General features: G+C 35.8%; 1 long non-coding RNA gene across 1 annotated transcript; it reads right to left on the minus strand.

Moving 5' to 3' along the window:
• Window positions 1-17046: 17046 nt before the first annotated feature.
• Window positions 17047-17614, minus strand: LOC129892502 (uncharacterized). Its single transcript, XR_008767328.1, has 2 exons — window positions 17370-17614; window positions 17047-17293 (listed from the first exon to the last, which is right to left on the minus strand). It is a non-coding gene; the product is annotated as an uncharacterized LOC129892502 (long non-coding RNA).
• Window positions 17615-18063: the final 449 nt, after the last annotated feature.

Below are 18063 nucleotides of genomic sequence, written 5' to 3' on the forward strand. Positions count from 1 at the left end.
ACACTACAACTCTATGCCAAAATATAAATCATAGAATTTGATTAATCACCCCAACTCAACCCCAATAAGGATAGCCAAACTTACCTCAATTGCCAAAACCGCACGCGAACACTTCTACCGAATGATCAACCCTCGAATTTAACGTCCTAATTAACAACCCAATATAAAGAATGAAACATACTTATTACAAGGAGTCAAATGATACCCATATTGATAGGTTTTGGAACTAGGGTAAAATAGTCCAAAAACATTGATAAATTTTGAAAATGGTCGAATATGGAAATTACTTTCAAAAACACATCCTACTAGTAATAAGGAATTCTTGGTAGAAAAACCATCAAAATAGAGAATATTTGAGGTAGAAATCACCATTTAAAGTTTCATGAAAACCCCCGAAGTTTGAGTTCAAAACCATCAATTTCAAAGGGATATCACAAGATAATGGAAGGAAATCGAAGGATTTAGCTTATAAATACTTACCCAAATGAAATTCTCCAAAAATATACTTCACAAATAACACCTCCAAGCTCTTCAAAATCAAATTGGGAAGAAAAGTCCCACATCCCCTTTTTGGACCTCTTAGGTGTCGCAAAAGCGACATAGGGTACCTAAAGTGGAGTTTCGCACTGGTTCGCTTTTGTGAACCCCGCTTAAGTGAGCCCCTTCTCTTAAGAGATAGGCCTCACTAAAAAGAAGTTTCTCTTTAGTGAACTTGGTCCTCTTAAGTGTACCCCTACACCAGCAACACAGCAACAAATCAAAAACCAAATTTCCAAATCTCCGATTGGATCTTCGGGATTCGTTCGGAATCCTGTACACACAAAACATATATGCATTCCTACTAAATTCAACGTTCCAGACTCAATATAACTATAAAAATTTGAATTCGAGGTCTCCTTAACCCAAAATCCAATAAATCACAACTTAACTAGTTTCGACACTTGAAATACCCAAATTACCCTCAGAACCTCTAAATATTACAACAAAGTCATTTCTAGCGTTGGAATTACCTCTGAAACCATTTGAATCATCATAAATCCAATCCGAGTCTCTGAACTTGATTTGTTGAACAACTTCACATATCAATGTGAGATCTCAAATTCACATATCAATCCTAAATCTGATTTTGATGACTCTCCTAGACCAATTTCCATATATCGGAGCTGATGGAACTAATGGAATCCAGTTTCGAGACATGCAGCTTTGATTATTAATTTACCTAATTAATAATTTTCCCAATTCACTAACTATTGAGACTTTAACATAACGAACCACACAAACTGAACAAATAAAACTCGAAGCACTAATAATAGGGGTAAAATGATAATTTTGCATAAATTTTCCAAAAATGACCCTCAAGGTCATTACAACATCCACCACTAAAAAGGATGTTTTGCCTCAAACATAAGATAAAGACAAGTACCTAGATTCTTAAAAAGCTGAGGGTATCGAGCCCACCAATGCTCCTTGATCAAAGCGAACTCTTTGGTCCTGAGACTATGAATCTGTCTGTCTAGGATAGCTACCATCTCCTCCTCATAAGTCAAATTCGGACCCAACTCTACTACTACATCATAAGAAATCACATGGGACTCATCTGGTATGTACTTGCGATGCATAGAGACATGAAACACCATATGGATAGCCGATAATCTAGGGGGTTAGGCCAATTGATAAACTACCCCACCCACTCTCCTCAGAATCCCAAACAGACTAACAAACCTCGAGCTAATTTTGACCTTTTTCCCAAACCTCATCACACCCTGTATGGGCGATATTTTAAGCCACACACAATCACCCACCATAAACTCTAAGGGATGAATCCTCTTGTCAGCATAGCTCTTCTGATGATTCTGAGTTGTCAATAGTCGACCCTAAATCAAACGTACCCGCTCTATAGTATCTCTAAGTAAGATAGTATCCAATGCATCAACCATAACTGAATCAAACCACCCAATGGGTGATCGGCACCTACGATAATCCAATGCCTCAAATGGTGCCATCTGAATGCTAGATGACAACTGTTATTATAGACAAACTCTTCTAAGGCCAAGTGTTGGTCTCATCGATCACCAAAATCAATCACATAGGGCCTAAGCATATCCTCTAATACCTAAATAGTCTGCTCGAATTGGCCATCATTCTAGGGATGAAATGTTGAACTCATCTTTAGTCGCGTACCCAAACCTCACTACAATGCCTCCCAAAATTAAGAGGTGAACACTAAACTCCGATCCAAAAAAATAAAAATAGGCCCTCCATTCAACCTAACAACCTTCCGAAGATAGATCCTAGCTAACTACTCTGCATTGTAGCTAGTCTTCACCGGAAGGAAATGGGCTAATTTGGTCAATCAGTCCACAATCACCAAAATAGAGTCATACTTACCCAATTCCATAGGTAATCTCGACACAAAGTCCATAGTAATATGCTTTTACTTCCACTTGAGAATGGACATCCTTTGCATAGAATAACCCAATTTCAAATGTTCATACTTCACCTATTGACAACTCAGACATTTAGCCAAAAAAATCAACAATGTTCATCTTCATGTCGTACCACCTATAGTATTATTTCAAGTCATGAGATATCTTTTCCACTCTCGAGTGAATTGAATACTTGGAACAATGAGCCTCCTCCAATATAACACCTACCCAATAACCAACCTTGGGCATACAAATGCGAGCATTAATCCTCAAAACTACCTCTGGATCAAGAGAGGCTGATTTTGCTTCTCCACTCAATACTTTATCTCAAATGGCTCTCAACTTATCATCCTCAAACTGGTGTGTACGAATCTGATACATCAAGGTATACCTAGCCTTCACAAAGGCTAAAATGCTATGATGTGTAGAAATATCAAGTCAGACTAACTGCCTAGCCAATGACTGAACCCCGAAAGCCAAAGGCCTCTCATCCACCTTAAGGTAGGCCAAACTACTCATACTAGGTGCTTTGGAACTCAAGGAATCCGTTACCACATTAGCTTTGCCCAGATGATAAAGGATGGTGATGTCATAGTCTTTCAATAAGTCCAACCACCTATGTTGCATCATGTTCAAATTTGGCAAAGAAAAGATATACTTAAGGCTATAGTGGACAATAAAGACCTCATAATGCACCCCATAGAGATAGTGCATCCACACCTTCAAAATAAAAACCACCGCTGCTAACTCCAAATTGTGAGTAGGATAGTCTTTGTTATATACCTTCAACTGTCGAGAAGCGTAGGGAATGATTCTTCTCTATTACATCGACACACCACCAAAAATAATGCCTGATGCATCACAGAATACTACAATTGCCACACCCTTCTTGGGTAATGCTAGAGTAAGTGTCGAAGTCAATAACTTCTTGAGATTTTGAAATTATACCTCACACTCATCGATTTACTAAAATGTTATGGACTTCTGAGTCAACTTAGTCAATGGGGTTGTGATAGGGAGAACTCTGCTCGACGATAATAGTCCGCTAACCTAATAAAACTCTAAACCTCAATCATCAAAGTACACCTAACCTAATTAAGAACTGTTGCAACCTTGGTCGGATTGACCATAATACCATTCTTGGTCGCCACATGACCCAAGAAAACCACATACTCAAGAAAAAACTCACACCTAAAAAACTTTGCATATAACTTCTACTCTCTCAATCTTTAAAACACGACCCTTAAGTCAATCTTAGAAAACCTCGACGCATCCTGGAGTTGGTTAGATAGATTATCCATGCAAGAAAGAAGATACTTTCTCTTGATTATAACATTGTTCAATTGCAGATAGTCAATACAAATCCTCATAGTACCAACCTTTTTTTTCACAAACATTACTGGTGCACCCCACGATGAAATACTAGGCCAAAGAAATCATTTTTGAATAAATTTTTTAGTTGTTCCTTCAATTTCTTCAACTCGGTCGGAGCTATCTAATAAGGAGAAATAGAAATGGGCTTGGTGCCCGGCTCCAAGTCAATCACAAAGTCAATATCACAGTCCAAAGGAACACCCGGCAAGTCTATGGGAATTACACTCATGAACTTCCTCACCACTCTCGTGGTCTCCAAAGGAGATGACTCTTTAGTAATGTAACACACATGGGCCAAATAAGATGAGCAACCTTCCTCTAGAATACAACTAGGATGAATATAATATATCACCCTCGTTGGATAAGAACTCAAATTACCCATCCATACTGATCGAGGAAAACCAAGATGAGCTAAGGTCATATTCTTGGCATAGCAATCTAAAATCGCATGATAGGGAGACAACCAATCCATATGCAATATCACATCAAAATCAAACATATCTAATAAGATCAAGTCTACCCAAGTCTCTCTACTTATAAATGTCACTACACATCCTCGATCCACCTGATCCACCATTAAAGACTCGCCTTCTGGGTAGAGACACAATAGGTACTACAAGGGGCTCATACACATAATCGGTATCTGTGAAAAAATAAATCGACATAAAAAATAGGTAGACCCGGGATCTAATAACACTAAAACAGAGGGATGGCAAATTGGGATGATACATGTGATCACCACATCAAAGGCCTCTGCCCAGATCCACCCGATATAGCATACCATAGTCTCCAATCACCACTACTAATATGAGAACCACCATGACCCTATCTCGAGCTCTATAAGCTCCACTTTTGGTACCCTATGAATCATCTCAATGGTTGAAACTGGTGTATCATGGACAAAGTGTGACCCTGGCTGAATAGAAGAGGAATCGCACTTGGGGCAATTCTTTACCTCATTCTCAAACTCATCACAACAAGCATCCTCAAAGAGCAGAACCTCATTGAAGGTAACCAAAAGATCCACCAACATTATCTATACCCCAAATCATTACATGTACTGGCCTACCTTGATATCCCTAGGTGATCAGAACCAAATAATCTCTATCTCTGGATGAATGACCATTGATCTCACATTGGCGACTCCCTTCACCAAATTATGGATCCACTCAAACTCAGTAGTTATACTCGACATAGCATAATAGGCAACTCAGGGAAGCGGGCCTCATACACTAATACTAATAGGGAGCCCTGCTCTAATCCATCGAACTCATCTCTAACTGATCATGAAGATTGTATGGCATAAACCTCTCGAGGATACTTTGTAAGAGGTGCAACACACTTCATGTGCCACCAAAATACCCAAATTGAACAACCTATCCTAAAACTCGATCAAAAAGTCAAAAGCCTCCTCACCAGTTATACCATCAAACTTGGGAAGCAAAGATCTGATGAATCTCTCAAAATTGTTCTGCTCTGATAGAGACATATCAACACTAGTAGAAAAAAATAGGTGAAGCCACAAATCTTGGAGGAATAAAAAGTGGGGCTGAATGGATACACAAAATTTGAAATCCAAATAATCAAGGTCTAACTGATCACTTCTCCACTTCTTCAGCCTAATGCTCCACATTCTCATACTTTTAAACGGACATGGGTTGGGCCTCACTAAATCATCCTCGAGTAGGAGCTTCCCTCTCAAGCCCATCTATTACCTTTAATGCGGAAAGGTTAGAATAGAGGTTTACAACACTTGATATGAATAACTTGTATGAAAGGAATAAATGGAAGGGATTTCTCCTATTAGGTATCTTGTAGCCTCTCAAAGATAAGTACGGATGTCTACGTACCAATTCGGAAGACTTTACTAGACACCCTGCTCTTGAACTTATGAGACTAGTGAACCTAACGCTCTGATACCAATTTATCATGACCATAAAAGCGAGGTCATGATGGCACACATCTCAAGCCCCATCCCGATGTGTAAGCCTAAAAGTAAAATCATACGAGACTCCTAAAGGGGAAGTCAGGCCACAAAATAAACAAAAGCTAGAAATAAATAAAATATCTCAAAACCTGGTGTCATAAGTGTAAAGAGTATCTAGTACAATGATCGAGTCTGATATACATCATAAATTTTTGAATAAAAGTAAAGACTAAATAAAAGCTAGAAATAATGGTAGTCTGAATCCCAAAACCTCACCACTAATCTAAATGATAAAATATCTATAAAAGAAGAAAATCATGCATCACGCGGGATACCCTAACTAGGATGTGCATCAAAAAGGGATACAAAAGTAGGAGTGATTATAATACACATGTACTCAGTGGGTTTAACTGACTGAGTATAAGAAATTAATCAAAAACTATGAAATAAGCAAAGGAACGCTTCCACCTGCACGCAGAAAAGTCCAACTCTGGCTACTCTGCCGCCAATTTATATAGAACGACGTAATTAAAGTAAACACATAATATAGTTTAATATCATAATTAAACAGATAGAACAATTATCATAGGTATCAATGCAATGTAATACATAATAATTATGCAAACATATGATGGTATGATGGGATCAAGATTATCACACAACCTGTCGTATACACCTATTGAGTTGTGCTACCAAGCAGGACCCATGAGGGTCTTACAGACCATATACCTCATCACAATCTCAATATATCAACTACCTCACCACCTATCTTGTGGCCAAGGAATCATAATACTAATATCTCATCCGCTTGACACCTAACTCGTGGTCAAAGGATCACAACGTATCCACTACCCTACCATAAAACTACCTCAGTCAGGGACTCAAGATACAAAGGTCTAAAGGTATCATATTTTCTTTCTCACAAAGAATCTCCACAGTGCTCAGCTTCCCAATGATCAATGACATAATGGATGAGGATGAATGCATTCACAACACATAAGGCATGGAGGCAATATTCAACTCAATATGAAATACAAGGTTTAAAGTTCTCAAAACTTAACATAAACATGATATTCACCCTCAATAGGCAGTGCTGGAAAGGAAATATCTCAGATTAAGTGTAAACCCATTTTCTACAATATTTCAATACTCATGTATACTCAAAAACCCCAAATCAAGCAGGCATTTCAAATTAAATATTCTCCTCATGGATCTCTCACAAATAATTCATGAATCACATATGCTCAAAATATATAAGTTAGCAAATAAGGCTCCCACACGGGCTACACAGCACAAATAAGGCCTCACACGGGCAATGCAATATATATAAACCCCCACACGGCATCTCAAAGTAATTCAACAGTCTTAATTTACACTATGACCCCATCCTAAAGTTTACATCATAGAATTTGATTAATCACCCCAACTCAGCCCCAAGAAGGATAGCCAAACCTACCTTAATTGCCAAAACCGCACTCAAACACTTCTACCAGATGATCAACCCTCGAATTTAACATCTGAATTGACAATCCACTATCAAGAATAAAACATACATGTCACAAAGAGTCCAATGACACTATATTGATAGATTCAGAACCGAGGGTAAAATAGTCCAAAAAAATCAATAAATTTCGAAAATAATCGAATCTGAAAATGTCTCTCAAAAACACATCCTACTAGTAATAAAAAATTAATGGTTGAAAAACCATCAAAATAGAGAAAGATTTGAGGTAGAAATAACCATTTAAAGTTTCATGAAGAAACCCCAAAGTTTGAGTTCAAAACCATGAATTTCAAGGTGAAATCACAAGATAATGGAAGGAAATCGAAGGATTTAGGTTATAAATACTTACCCAAACAAAATTCTCTTAAAATATACTTCAAAAATCGCCCCTCCAAGCTCTTGGAAATCAAAAATGAAAGAAAAGACTCAAATCCCATTTTTGGACCTCTTAGGTGTCGCAAAAGCGACATAGGATCGCTAAAGCGGAGGTTCACTTTTGCGAACCTAGTTCTCTTTTGCGAATCTAGTTCTCTTTTGCGAACCCTGCCTAAGTGAGACCCTTTGCTTAAGTGATGGGTCTCGCTAATGACAAGGTTTGCTTGGTCCACTTAAGCGAACCCTTGCACTAGCAACATAACAACATCTCAAAAACCAAATTTCCAAATCTCCGATCGGATGCTCAAGATTCGTTCAGAATCATGAATACACAAACCATGTATGTACTCCTACTAAATTCGACGTTCCGGACTCAATGGAATATCAAAATTCAAATTTGAGGTCTCCTTGACCCGAAATCTAATAAGTCACAACTTAACTAGTTTCAGCACTTGAAATATCCAAAATACCCTTAAAACCTCTAAAAATTATAATAAAGTCATTTCTAGTGTTAGAATCACCCCCAAAACCATTGGAATCGTGAGAAATCTAATTCGAGTCTCCAAACTTGATTTGTTGACCAAAGTCAAACTTAACTCATTTAAAACTAACTTTCCAAATTGAGATCTCAAATTCACATATCAACCCCAAATATGATTTCAACAACTCCCCTAGTCCAATTTCCACATCCTGGAGCTGATGGAACTGATGAAATCCCATTTTGAGACCCGCAGCTCTGATTAGTCTCGAAAACTACTTTTTCACCTCTTAACTCTATAAAACTCAAGATTTTTCCCAATTCACTAACTATTAAGAGTTTTAGCACAATCAACCATGCAAACTGAACAAGTAAAATTTGGGGCACTAATGATAGGGGTAAAATGGTAATTTTGCACAATATTTCCAAAAATGACCCTCAAGGTTATTACAAATAATTTGGTGGATACACCCCTTAGAGACTAACTTTCTGGCCTTAAGGTATAAGATGAATAGATCCTTAGGTAATGGTGGACTACCCTTCAACTCTATAATTGGTTCATTCGAAAACTGGAACTTAACAATCCAGGTCCTATAATCAATTGAGGCATAATACGCATAAAGTCAGTCCATGACAAGAATGACATCAAATTCAACCATATCTAACTCAACTAAGTTTGAAAAAGTGTCTTTATATAGATGGGGACTATGCAATCATAATAAACTCTCTTAGCTACAATAGACTCGCCAACAGGAGTAGAAACACTAAAAGGTTATAAGAGTCATTCAGAAAGAATTCTGAACTTAATGACTACATAAGGAGTCATAAAATTCAAAGTAGCATATGGATCTAGTAAAGTGTAAAAATCATGGGACTCAAAGCATACCAGTGACAACATCCAGTGAGTTCTCTTGATCATGGCAATTAGCCATAGCATACAGACGGTTTGGACCTCCGCCTGTTCCTAAGTAAGGACCTCTCTAAGTACCTCTATTGGTTTGTGATTTCGAAGATGAGTGGGATCTATTTCCCTCACTACCTTGTTTTCCTATCAAACATTCTCTATAGTGGAGCTTACCACACTTACCATAAGGCGGCATCCGCATAGGACCTTGGTCCATACTCTCTTAGGATTAAGAACCATGTGCTCTGAAATTCTGCGACCTCTAATCATTCCTCGTGTTGATAATAGGTGTACTGTCTACATATGGTGCATAGTTAAAGGACCTTTTCTGAAGAAAAGAGCAATTTCCATTCTCTCCCTTCTGTTGGTTTGATTTATGTCCTGCAGATTTATACTTTTTACTGTGGTGTTCCTCTCTATCCTTATTTGTTTTGTCCTCAACTTGTTGGGCATACACCATCAGTCAGGAAGTTCCATATCTGAGATCAGTAAAGTTGCCTGACACTCTTTCTTCACATGTCTGCCTAAACCTGAGACATATTTCCTCATCTTAGCTCTTACACTAGGAACTATTTATGGAGTATACTTGGACAGTTGAATGAACTTAAGGATATATTCTTTGATTGTTATCCCTTCCTACTTCAAGTTAACAGACTCCACTATCTTTACCTCCCTCAGCTCTCGCGGAAATAAGTCATCTAGTAATGTACCCTCGAACTTATCCCACACTGGTGGCTCAGCATCCACACCTCTACTTTTCTCCTACTAGTTATACTAGACATTGGCAATATCTTTTAGCAGGTAAGAGACAAGTTTAACTCTCTCTACCTCTGTGGCATGTATAACTTTCATGTTCTTCCATATATCATCAATAAAGCTTTGAGGGTCTTCCTCACCTTTAGGACCAGTGAAGAATGGTGTGTCCGTCATTAGAAAGTTACGAATCTTGTTAGCAACAGACATCTCTTGAGAACTAGAGCTCAGGATTGGATTGTTCTAATGACTAGTCTGTGCAGCCATCAACTGGTGAGCATAGAGATAGCTCCCCTAAATCCAGCCTCAGAAGTCATCATGGGCTGAGTAGTTTGTGGGACTTCTTGAGTCCCATTCTCGACTTTATTTTCATTCTCAACAGCTCGAGCTCGATACGGAGTCTGCATATCAGATGGTTGGGGAATCTCATCCTCAACGACTTTCTTCTATCTTAAAGTTTTTTTCGAAGGCATGATCTAAAAGCATTAATACACGAATTAGGATATTTTTGTAAAGTTAAACTCTATAGCACAAATTGGAATTTGAAAGAAGTAAAATAGTTCCTAAAGTCTTGCAGCCTCCCTATTATAGATGTGGTGCGCTTCACACCGACAAGAAGGACTATACAAGACTCAGCTTCATAGACACCCTAGGACTCTTAGACCTTATTCTCTAATACTAAATTTGTCACGCCCCGAGCCTACACCTTAGATATGGACAGCACTCGAAAATCATTGTTCGTCTCAAGAGAACTATTTGGCCTGGCTAACTCTCTTAGTGAAAGACTTAACTCAATAAAAGAGTATCATCAAATGGGTAGTCACATACATTCTCATCAGTCTTTTAAAAAAATACCTTAAAGTACTTATTGAAAAATATAAGTCAATAACATAACTTAATAATGAACGTCGTAGTTTTTAAAATAGATTCTAAATGACTCAATGTGACTCCACTATACTCAGTTTACGAAGTCTTTACTAACAACTAAGAAGGTGCAGAGATAGTTCAACGGCGACCTCACAAGTACTAATCATAATAAAAGAAAACTGATAATGAAGGAGCTCTTATAAATGCAAAGAGGTCTCACCAAAAGCTCAAAAAGATAGATCATTAATGGTACGCCTGTTGATGATATCTAACACCTGTATTTGTATCATAAAATAATGCAGGTCAAATGACATCAGTACATGAAATGTACAAGTATGTAAAAATAGAAAAAATGAAACTTACATCAAGATACTCAACTCAAGGAACTCATCTCTGAAAAATAATTTAACTCAATAGAGAATGCGATGTAATAAAATAATATTTTATAAGATATTCAATAATAGATGTAACTCAGTATAATAAAAATATATTATTTTTACTTCATTAGGGAGATTCTCTAACTGATAACTATCATTTATGAGCTACTGATGATACAACAAACCGATGTTGTTATCACATCTGCCCAATAATTTGTCAGGGTAAAGGATGTCACATCATCTTTGGATCCATATAAAAATTCCTCTTTTGGGAGTATGAGGAGTCGCCCAAATGAACCGTACGATCCTATCTTACGCTAGCTACGTAGTTTATGAGGATTGAGTTATTTATACTCTTACCTAATTTGGTGCTCAATACTACTCCCAAAACATCATTATGCTCATACACATCAAGTGAGTAAAATACTCAAAATACATCCCATCTAGTCTCATTGGACTTATACATCAAGTTACATCATCTTCTTTTATCATCATCTCTTCTCTTAAGTATAGGTAAGATCTCATCTCAATCATGCATTTGGAAACATATATCAACTTCTCAAAATATGACATTCAAGTGTATTAAAATCCATGCCTGGAAATAGACATAGAAAGACTCCTTCAACTCAACATCATGCTCAACTCATCATTTATTTAGTATGGAAAATTATTATTCTTTTAACATCAACAATGAATAAAATACTTTGATACAAAAATCAAGTAGGGTTCATGCGAATGCAAGCATGAATCCATAACATTAAACATCAACTCATCAAGTATAATATAATATACATACTAGAACTCAATAAAGGAGTAAGTAAATACAATAAGAATTCACTATTACGGGATTGGCAACTCAAACTCATAACTCAATTTGACTTTATAAACATGTAGGGAATGAGGACCAACTTAGCCCAATATTCTAATAGCCTTACATACCTGGACGAAGACAATCTATACAAAAATTGAAAACCTCTCTTGAAAATGTTAAATTCTAGCTCTTCTTCTTCTTCTCTACAATCTTTTTTCTCAAAAGTTCTAAGTGTTCATAAGAAAAAAAACCTTTGGGTACTAATAAGAGACTAAATTTAGTCCCAAAATGGGTTGGGTTAAGTTTGAGAAAGATGAAAATAGGCCAAACTAACTCTCATTAAAATTAACTCTAGCCTGTCTATGGGCACTTCTACGGACTAGAAGGTCGGTCGTAGAAGCCATAGTCCAAAATTGGACTTTACTAGAAATTGAAATCTTGGGTTTACGACCACCTTCCTATGGGTCGTAGACCCTTAGACGGGTCTTCTTAATAACTCATAGGAAAGGTCCTAAGGACTCTTGAAGGTGCAGTCTAAGGGCAATTTTTTATGGCTCGTACAACATCCTAAGGGTCATCTCGTGGGTCGTAGAGATAGTCCTCGACCATTGTATTTAGCTAAGAGTCAAAAGGTTATACGAACAACTCCTATATGTCGTAGAACACTCAACGGCTCTCCTACTCGTTCATCCTGCACATCAGACAGTCTGAGTCTCTGAGCCTCACCTACAAACCTCACCTATGGTACGAAAGAACTCTTACAGGCCATAGAATCTATTCGTAGGTAGGGTTGAGGAAACTCAATTTTTTTCAAAGTGTGGGATGGGTCTACGAATGCCTCCTACAACTCGTAGAACTTCCTATGGATCATAGGTTCCCACTCATAGTTAGTAGGCAGTGACTTCTTTCAAACTTTTTCCATGGTTCTCAAACTTGATCTAGGCTAGAATAGTATGAAGTGTTACACAAAGGATGGTATAAAAGATTTTTAAAAATGATGGTAAAAAATGAACTTGAAGTGATCTCTTATCATGGATCATACATTTTTCATTTGACTTTGTAATTTACAAGTGGGTATTAAGTAACTCATTGTAGTTTGTTAAAAGTCATTCAGATTAATTGTTTTTCAGAGTAGCTTGAGATCTTTTTGGGTTGTGAAGACTTGTATGGTGAGTTTTTGATTAATTCTTGTGTATGCATATTCTCTAGAACTTACACCAAAATGTGCTTCAATATAAAATTCAAGATATGGATTGGCTTGAAAGATGAACCTAGGTCCTCTTTTACTAGCCATTTTAGCCAATTTTTTCTTTCCCTATTATTACTTCTTGCCAACCCTATTGAACCTTAACCTATTTCTTTGTTAACCATGTTTCACACCTTGACCTTTTGAATCCTCTACTTTGATACCCTCAATCTCTCTAATTACTAATGATGAATTCTAGGCTAAACGATTAAATTTGTGTAAGAAGAAAAGAATGAAAACATGATGTACACAAAATCATAAATTTGGGGATGTGTACACCAAGAAAATAAAAAGGAATGAGCTAAAAGTGTTTCGAGCACCATAAGCTTTAATTGGAAAGTGCTTAGCGAACTTATGTATGAAAGAAAAAAAAGAAGGAAAGACAAAAATTTGGTGCTAGCTCGTGTTGTGCACATCCTCATGAGAAAAGAAAAATGGGTGTTTGAATGATTTATGTCTCAAAATTAGATAAATAAGGTGAAAATAAGTTAATGATGTGAGCAGTATGCTTAAAGTGAGGTGTGATAGCATTAAGGAAGTTTCTAAGTCACTTTGACCAAATGATATCCTATCTTTTGCTCGAGCCTAAGTTATCCTCAAGTCCTTTGTGATTTTGAGCCTTGTCAATCTAATTACTGGCGATTTACATACCAGACAAGCCTATGATTCAATAGTGTATATACTTGAATTTATTTGTGAGATTTAGTGAAATTTCATGATTTAAAATTTCTTAATACGATATTCATAATTGTGAGTGAGATTCTCTTTTGTGTGAGTGGCATTGCATCCTTCAAGTGAATGGTGAGGTCTTTATTTCTATTGAGTTGCATGAATGTGATAATCTTTTATAAATTCTTAGAAAAATCTTGAAGGTTGATGTCATTGTCTTAAGATACTTTTAAGTTTTGCTTGAATGCAATATTGTCCTAGATTTGTGCTTGAAAAGTTGATTTCAAATGAGAATGATTTCCAAAGAAGAAAGCATTTGTCTTTTGTTGATGGTGGAATCAATTATGAGTTGTGTTGTATATAGAGGCTTTTGTTTTTAATGTTGTTGAGTCTTAGTGTGTATTTATGCATATCCTATCTCTAAGTATGACTGAGTGTCAATCCTATGCTTTGTGAATGCTTTTCTTGAGCACAAGCAATAATTCAAGTTTGGGAGTTTGATGAGCTGGTATTTTATCAACTTATTAGACTTTTATTCATGAATTATTGATATGTTTTAATACTAATGGAGGAGATTTTAGGACCTAGTTTTCTCATGTGAAAGAATTTCTTGGAAAATAAAAATTGAAGAATTTGGAACGAAAATTCATAGAACACACCGGTGAGGAACCAACGTCCAGCAAAACAAGATGGATGTTTTATCGGCTCAACATCGGTTAGAACAAAAGAAACTTTCTGAAGCATTGGTGCAGAATAATTATGCATCGATGTTCCACTAATCCAAGTGTAGATCTAACTAAAAAGACAGGCATTAAAGCGGCACCGCAACTGGTGTTGGACGTTTCTGCACCGGCAAAGCACAAGTCAAATACATAAGCTCAGGAAAAAACTCATACTAGATGTTGAAAGTGCTTCTTGTGGAGCATTTTAAGGACAAAATTGGGATATATATAATTATGTCCTCTTATCTTCTTCCCAATTTGGGGAGAATTGAATAGAGACCCATTATTGTAGTAGAGCATAAACATTAGAAGTTCTTACTTGCTCAAGAAGATAACTCAAATTTGTACATATTTAAGCTTGGATTTAACTTTGGTTACTAATTATACATGAAATAGAGTTTTTCTTTATGAGTATAATTTACATTTCTCCATTTATGAGTAGCTAAATTTCTACCTAGGGGTGTGTGTGCAAGATGTGGGTGTAAAACTCAATGGGTAATGAGTAAATAGTTCTAAAATCAGTTGTTATACATAGATTTATTATTGACTTTAAGTTTCAATCTAAAAATCAATGGTTCAAACATTGATGGAACTCACTAACACGATTTTGGCTTGAGAAAACAAAATAAAGTTGGGTAAGACTTCATTATTATGGATTTCAAAAACTTGTCGTAGGATTAGAGTTAGAGATAGTCTAACCCATTAAAACAATATTTGATGTTTTGATTGTAATGGTCTTGGGGTTCGAAAGAAGTCAAGATATATATTTGATAGTTCGAAAGAATGTTAAATATAGTATAGACCAAATGTTATCTATGTATTGGTTGATTTGGAATTGATTAATCATTGCCTATTTTGTTGAAATTCCATCGCTATTTGTGTTAACTTCTTGCTATCAATGTTTGTGATTGAATTAATTTAGTGTGATTCAAAATTTCTCCATTTTTATATACTTCTTCGAGATAACATTGTGTTAGTTAAGTTTGAATTGAAAATCAATTAAAGTGTAATCCTCTCTATCGGTACTTGTCGATCAACTCCGACCTTAAAAGTTGTGTATTGTTTTTACATACGATCAATTATGCCTTAAATGAGAGGTATAGTTGAGGATTATCACTAATCTCGAGATAAATTATTCTCCAATCAAATGAGTCTATAATGTTATCGAGGCTAAGGTCGATCACTATTAAAAAATGGGTCAAAATCAATGGAAATGATATTTTTTAAAGAAAAAAATGATGTCAAATTGATGGACTGTGCATCATCGATTTTGCCTTCGTCGCTTTCATGAAACTGAAGGACAGGGTTGAATCTTCAAAAATATACATAAAATGTCACTACTGGAAATCAAAACTAAGTATCAATAACTTTGGACAATTGTACGACTCGACCAACATTCTCTTTGATGAAATATTCTAATCGTTCTTATTTATACACTTCAACTGTAATTTTGCACTTCAAAAATTGACTTTGTCTATTATTTTTTGAAAAAAAAAAGTAAATAATTGAGAGACGGCGTCAATTTTTATTTAAAATAATTTTAAAATTTATAATTTTTGTGCAAAAAGAAATCATCGCACAGAATTGATTTTTCCTCGATGTTTTTGACCGACCTTGTTTGTCGATTTTTTTCATTATTTTTAATAGTGAGTTATGTCGAAGCTTGAAATTACTTTATTTTATCCATATTACTATTTCTCTAAAGTCAATAATATTATACGAGCAACTACTGAACTCAATCATCTTCCGTGTGATATTAAGTTTTGATTTATATACATGCTAGAACTTTTGAAAAAAAATATTTCTTCGGGATAATAATGTCAAATCATTTGGTTGGAGGCATTAACTACTCCTAAACTGAAAGTTATTTTCCAGGAGGTACCAACTATATTGATGTAGGAATTATGGAAGATAAGAAAAGTCAGAAGACATGAAAAGGACATTAATATCTGTAAGTTCAAACAACAGTGTCAAAACATTGTAATTCAACTTATAAAAATAAAATATTCTTGTATTAGTGTACCTAGAAGCTGAGAAGGAATTTTGGGTATTTTAAGAATGATAGGCCTAAGTTACACTATTACATAGTAAAATGGGTGAGACCACAACAAGAAAGACTAAAATGAAATACAGATAGAGCTAGTAGGAAAAATTCATAGCAAGTGCTAATAGTTTTTGTCTAAACAATGAGTGAGGAGATGTGTACGTAGAGGCAGAGGAAATAAGAAATGAGAATAACGTGGATGTTGAAACAATAGCTATTTTACAAGCAGTCGGGCATTGCAAGAGAAATAACTTCGAAAGGATCATTTTGGAGATGGATTTTTTAAATATAAAAAAGATGGTGAGAAGAGAATGGAGAATTCCATGGCAAAAAGCAGAGGAAATGTAGGATCTAATGCAGTCAACACAAGCACACATACAACATATTTTCAGAGAAGCAAATCAATTAGTAGATAAACTAACAAATGAAGCATGCGATCAAACTAGGCGAATACAGGTTCTGTCTTTCCAAAAATTATCATATGAGTGTAATTAAATTGTGAATACGAACAAAGCACAATTATCAATATTAAAAATCAAAACAAGAAAGATAGGAGTAGATGCACAACATAAGGAGTAGGAATAGAAATATTAACATGACAAAGAATGGTCCTGATATGTACATAAGAAATTTTGCCACTACATGGCATACATAGCTATAACTATTACTAAACTATCTATCCTAGTCTATGTCAGCTTACAAAAAGTTCCACCAGTAAAAATTGATGTCCTTGAAGTCAAATAAGGAAGATTAGACTTGTGCCTGAAGAAGAACTCTTTTCGAAAGGAGACTGGGAGCATCTTGAAATCTCCACTTCTGCTTCAATTGAAAAGAAGGATGTTAGTTCAGAGGAAAAGAGAAGACATGGGAGGAAAAGAGTTGAGAAACTTACATAGACTTCTGTCAACAGACTTGACATCTTTGTCCAAACCACCTTGAAATCCACTGCATCCATTGGAGTATACCTCTGAAAGGGAAGAAAGAGTTGAAAGAAGAGGAAAAAGAACAAAAAGAGGAAGAGGAGTTCAAAGAAGCACTTAGAGAAATAGTAGAGAGGAATGCGGAGGCGAAGACGGAGAGCTAAATAGGAAACCCTACTTAGGGAGAGTTTGGATGGACTTTTTTAAAGTGATTTATAAGCTAAAAGCTAAAAGCCATAAGTTAGGGACACCCAACTTTTGGCTTCTAGCCTTTTTTCCACTTTTTCAACCTAAAAAAAGTGATTTTACCCAAATACTCGCAAAACTAAAAAAGAGCTTTAAAACCAAAAGTCACTTAAAATAAGTCAATCCAAAGAACTACTTAGAGTGTCATTTTATAGAGGATGGTCAATTCCTTTGTGGACTGGACCAGATTGGGTTTTTTCAGATTGTTTTGTTTTGGGCTCTTTTGGGCCTATTTTTAAGGAAAATTTTTCAAAACAACAACATTTTAACATTGAATAAAACTCCTTAGCTATACTTTTAATATTTATTGAAAATAGTTATATTTTGATTGCTATAGGCCTGACATATGCATTTTTTTTATTTAACTTAATAAAATACAATAAAAAACAAATTAGAGAAAATCAGGGGAGAGAATATTTC

Source organism: Solanum dulcamara, chromosome 6, assembly GCF_947179165.1.
Source record: "Solanum dulcamara chromosome 6, daSolDulc1.2, whole genome shotgun sequence".
Classification (NCBI taxonomy): Eukaryota; Viridiplantae; Streptophyta; class Magnoliopsida; order Solanales; family Solanaceae; genus Solanum; species Solanum dulcamara.